The sequence below is a fragment of the Orycteropus afer genome, unplaced genomic scaffold (assembly GCF_000298275.1).
Source record: "Orycteropus afer afer isolate SDZICR_OR568_19922 unplaced genomic scaffold, OryAfe1.0 scaffold00460, whole genome shotgun sequence".
NCBI classification, from domain to species: Eukaryota; Metazoa; Chordata; class Mammalia; order Tubulidentata; family Orycteropodidae; genus Orycteropus; species Orycteropus afer.
Window position 1 is genome coordinate 525165 of NW_006922047.1, and position 5511 is coordinate 530675.

The 5511-nt window shown below is 47.3% G+C and overlaps 1 pseudogene; it reads right to left on the reverse strand.

Moving 5' to 3' along the window:
- Window positions 1–1746: 1746 nt before the first annotated feature.
- On the reverse strand, window positions 1747–2294 carry LOC103208708 (annotated as a pseudogene).
- Between the last annotated feature and the right edge of the window lie 3217 nt (window positions 2295–5511).

The following is a 5511-nucleotide window of genomic DNA, read 5'->3' on the forward strand; positions in this document are numbered from 1 at the left end:
CTGACACCATCCAGCCACGTGGCACTTTCTCTGACCTTTATCATCCAGAGTTGGGGCTCCACAAGTTAAGACTCTGTCCTTCAAAAGAAAAAAAACAAAAAACCTGTTGCCATTGAGCTGATTCTGAGTCATGATGACCCTGTAGGACAGAGTGGAACTGCCCCGCAGTGTTTCTAAGGCTATAAATCTGTATGGAACCAGATTGCCACTTCTTTCTGCTATGGAGCAGCTGGTGGGTCCAAAAAGCTGACCTTTTGGTTAGCATCTGAGTGCTTAACCACTGCACCACCAGGGCTGTCCTAGCTCCTGCCCAATAGGCAAACACCAGCCTCTCTGCTGGTTCTCACTGCCCCCCTGTGGGTTCGGTAATTCACTAGAATGACTCACAGAATGCACAGAAGCTGTACATATAGTGACCCATTTATTATAAGCACCAAGGATGCAAGCATAGGGAGGCATCAAGCAAGGTCTGGGAGAATCCCTGGCACAGGCCTTCATTGTCCCCAGGGAAGTGTTGTGCTCTCTCTCCCATGCACAGGCGTTCCCACAAGTCCAGGAGACTCCAAGGAGAGCCCTCCAAAGTCCTGGGTTCCCTAGACATTGGGACCTCTGTGAATATGCATGAGTTGGGCCTGAATGCAAAGCTGTGATTGATCCAGTCAATGAATATGCATGCTTGCATTCGACCGCACCTCCTTCCTGAGGTTAGGTGCCAGGTGTGAGACCTTGTAGCCCCTGCTTGCTTGACTATTTTGGAAAGCATAGACATCTCGATTATTCAGGTTATTTTCAGAAACCAGAATGAAAGGTCCAAGCCAAGTGCTTTGTCTCACCAGTGATGCCATCTCCTGGTCTCCTTGTTCTTGTGTGATCCCCTCCCCAAGAGTATGGGCGGGACCTAGGGATGGGCTTCTAACCAACTGAACATGGCGAAGTGGGGGATGTCAGGTCCGAGATCAGGTTATGAAAGCCTGTGACTGCCATCTTGCTGAGTTTCCCCGTCTTGCCCTCTTACTTTCCAGCTCTGATGAAGCCAGACGCTGCACTGAGAGGTGCTCTAGGAGAGGCCCACGTGGCAAGGCACCCACAGCGGCCTCCAGCCAACAGCCCACGAGGCACTGATTTCGGCCAACGGGGAGCTCGGAGGCCAATCCTTCCCAGTAAAGCCTTGAGATGAGTGCAGCCCCAGCAGATGCCAACGCTACAGACATGACGAGACCTCACGAGAGACCCTGAGTCAGAGGACCCCACCAGGCTGCACTCAGACCCTGACCCTCAGTAACTGTGTGCTAATAATACATGGTGCTTTTTAAAGCCATTGAGTAATTTGTTACTCAGAGGTAGGTACAATACTCCTTCCCGCACCTCCTTCAGCTCTTTGTTCAAAAGCCACTTGCTCAGTGAGGCCTCCCTGAGACCCAATTAAAATGGCACCTCACCCCCAGCACTCCCATCCCCCTCTCTGCCTCATTGTCCTTGTACAATTTATCCATTGAAACCAGTTGCTGTCAAGTCACCAGTGACTTATGGTGACCCTACGCACGTCAGAAGAGAACTGTGCTCTGTGTAGGGTTTTCTTTCTGGGGTGAATACCAAATTATTTCATTTGAAGGAACAGTACCAACAAGGAACGTAAGTGGATGTTTTGGTACAATTTATAGAAAAGGTAAGGTAAATCCAACATGCATGCACTGTCTTGGTGACCCCCTAGTCACCCCTGTGGCTGTGGGGAAGCCAAGCTAAAGCTTAGCTCTTTCCTGCACTGTCCCCCAGGGTGTGCTGGTCAAAGGTATACTCTGCCAGGCCAGATTCCGGGGGTCCCAGCTTGCACAAGTTGGCTACGTAGTCACCCAGCTCTTTGAAGGATTTCACGGGCTCGTTTAGGGACTGGATTTCCGTGAAGTCACACACCTGGGAGTCGTTCCTGTCAGCGGCCGGTTTGTGCAGTTCCAGTGGGGACTGACTCGCACACACTCCATTGCACTCAGCCCGCTCTCTCAGTCGCCACAGTCTGGTTCTTTGACATCCTGAAGGAAGATTTGGCCACCTCATTGGTTCTGCAGCTTCTTCAGTTTCTCGGTATGTTCCCTCTCCTCGTGAGATTGCTGAAGAAAATATTTGGCAAAATTCTTCAAAGTCACCTCATGGTGGTCGAAGTAGCAAAACACGGACAGGTAGATGCAAGAGGCGTACAGCTGCAGGTTGATCTGGCGGCTGATGGCGGCCTCTGAGTCCTGGTCGTACTTCTAGCGCTCCTGTGAGGGGGACGTGGGCATCAGTTGAGGAGAGGTGGTAGTGACTGCATGGCACTGGAGCAGCGGTGGGAGCCTTGGGGCATCTGAGGGTGCTGCTGTGAGCAGGTGGCAGAGGGCTGGCTGGGGGCGGCCCATGGCAGGGAGGTTGGCAAGTGCTAGGTTTCCTTTAAGTACTGTTGAAGCAGATGATCGACCACACTGACTCTGTGACAAACTCTCCACAGGGTTTCCATTGGCTGCTTTTTCAGAAGTAGATCACCAGGCCTTTCTTCCAGGCCACCTCTCTGTGGGCAACATGGTCCCTAACTTACTCCTTGCTGCCTCCCCTCCTTGGAACTGGCTGTGAGGGCATGGGCCCTTGTTGGCTTTGTTCACTGCTGTGCCCCTGTCTTAGACCACTGTGGGGCACACAGTAGGCCTCAAGAAATACTTGTTGAAAGAGTGTGTCTTAGTTCTCTGGTGCTGCTGTAACAGAAATACCACAAGTGGATGGCTTTAATTATCAGAAATTTATTTTCATACAGCTTTGGAGTCTGGAAGTCTCAACTCAGGGCACCAGCTCTAGGCCAAGTCTTTGTCTCTCTGTTGGCTCTGAGGGAACGTCCTTGTCTCTTCAGCCTGCTTCCTGGTTCCTTGGACATTTCTAGGTATCAGTGGCACCTATCTTCTCCATCTCTGTTTGCTAGCTTGCTTATTTAATCTCTTTAATATCTCAAAAGAGATTGACTCAAGACACACCCTACACTAATCCTGTCTCATTAACATAACAAAGACAACCCATTCCCAAATGGAATGATAGCCACAGACATGTTGTTGTTGTTAGGTGCCATCCAGTCAGCTCCACCCATAACGACCCGTGTGCAACAGAACAAAACGCTGCCCAGTCCTGTGCCAGCCTCACAATCCTTGCTATGCTTGAGTCCATCATTGCAGCCACTGTGTCAATCTACTTCCCTGAGGGTTTTTCTCTTGCTTTGCTCACCCTCTACTTTATCAAGCATGATATCTTTCTCTAGGGACTGGTCCCTTCTGACAACATGACCAAAGTAGGTGAGATGAAGTCTGGCCGTTCTTGCTTCTAAGGAGCATTCTGGCTGCATTTCTTCCAGGACAGATTTATTCCTTCTTCTGGCTGTCCATGATATTTTCTAATCTTCACCAACACCACAATTCAAAGGCATCAACTCTTCTTCAGTCTTGCTTATTCATTGTCCAGTGTTCTGGTTACCTAGTGCTGCTCTGACAGGAATATACCACAAATGGGATGGCCTTAACAAACAGGAGTTTATTCTTACAATTTAGAGGCTTTAAGTCCAAGTTGGATGCCTTCAATGAGATGGATTGACACGGTGGCTGCAATGATGGGCTCAAGTACAGCAGGGATTGTGGGGCTGGTGTGAGATCGGGCAGTGTTTCGTTCTGCTGTGCATGGGGTCGCTATGAGTTGGAAATGACTCAACGGCACTTAACAACAACAACAAGAAGTCCAAATTCAAAGTGCCAGGCTCTAGGGGCTGGGTGAAAGCCCCTCAACCTTGGGGTCCAGCTCTGCCTCCTGCTCCCGGCCCACTGGAGCCAGAGGCATTTCTTCACTCAGACAGCTGCTGGCTGCTGAGGCTGAGAAGCCCCAAGGTTGACAAGTAAAAAGGCACAGTCCCGATGTTACCAAACCACATGGCAGGCCATTAACTTAAGTCCATTGTAAGTCCCAAGGTCGGCAGAGCATAGCAGCCTGCTCAACAAAGACACGGCTACATGCAGGGTCCAAGCATGCCATAGACTAGAGACCATTCCCAAAGCTTCTCCTTATATACAGGAAGCAGACCACATCCCAAAAGCAGCTACTCAGCTGCTTGTGGTAGATCCCACCATGGAGCTGATTGCTAGTCTCCTCATGGGGAATAACTACCACCAGCTGCCCAGCCACTGAACCAGGCCCAGCCAAGTTGACACAAAAACGTAACTACCACATCCAGCTTTCACATGCATATGAGACTGTTGAAAATACCATGGCTTGGGTTAGGCGCACCTTAGTCTTCAAAGTGAAATCTTTACTCTTTAACACTTTACAGAAGTCTTTTGCAGCAGATTGGCCCGATGCAATAATACAACATCCAATTTCTGGACTGCTGCTTCTGTGGGTATTTATTGTAGACCAAAGTAACAATTTCAATCTTTTCTCTATTTATCATGATGTTGCTTATTGGTCCAGTTGTGAGGACTTTTGTTTTTTTTTTATGTTGAGGTGTAATCCATATTGCAGACTGTATTCTTTAATCTTCATCAGTAAGTGCTTCAAGTCATCTTCACTTTCAGCAAGCACTGTTTTGTCGTCTGCATATCACAAGTTGTTAATGAGTCCTCCTCCAACCCTGATGCCATGTTCTTCTTAATGAAGTCCAGCTTGTCAGATTATTTGCTCAGCATACAGATTGAATAAGTATGGTAAAAGGATACAACCCTGACATGCACCTTTCCCGATTTTAAACCAGTCCATTATCTGCTTGTTATGTTCAAACAACAGCCTCTTAGTCTATGTACAGGTTCCTCATGAGCACAATTAAGTGTTCTGGAATTCCCATTCTTCTCAGTGTTACTCATAATTTATTATAATCCACACAGGCAAATGCTTTGGTGTAGTCAATAAAACTTTGCATCTTTCTGGCATTCTGCACTTTCAGCCAAGATCCATCTGACATCAGCAAGGATGTCCCTCATTCCACATCCTCTTCTGAATGCAGCTTGAATTTTTGTAAATTCCCTGTCAATATACTGCTACACCATTTTTAACTTATCTTCAGCAAAATTATACTTGCTTGTGGTATTAATGATATTGTTTCATAATTTCGTCATTTTGTTGCACCACCTTTCTTTGGAATGGGTACAACTGTGGATCTCTTCCAGTTGGTTGGCCAGGTACCTGTGTTCCAAGTTTCTTGGCATAAACCACTAAGAACCTCCAGCACTGAGTCTGTTTGTTGAATGAAACATCTCAATGGTTATTCCATCAATTCCTGGAGCCTTGGGTTTTTTTTTGTCAATTCCCTTAGTCAGCTTGAACTTCTTCAGTACCATTGGTTCTTGATCATATGCTACCTCCTGTAATGGTTGAATATTGGCCAGTTCTTTTCTTTTCTTTTTTTTAAAATTTTTATTGTGATCTGTGTGAACATTTACAGAGCAAATTCATTTTCCATACAGCAGTTCACATACACATTTTGTCTCATGACATTGACTGTGATTTCCCACAATGTAA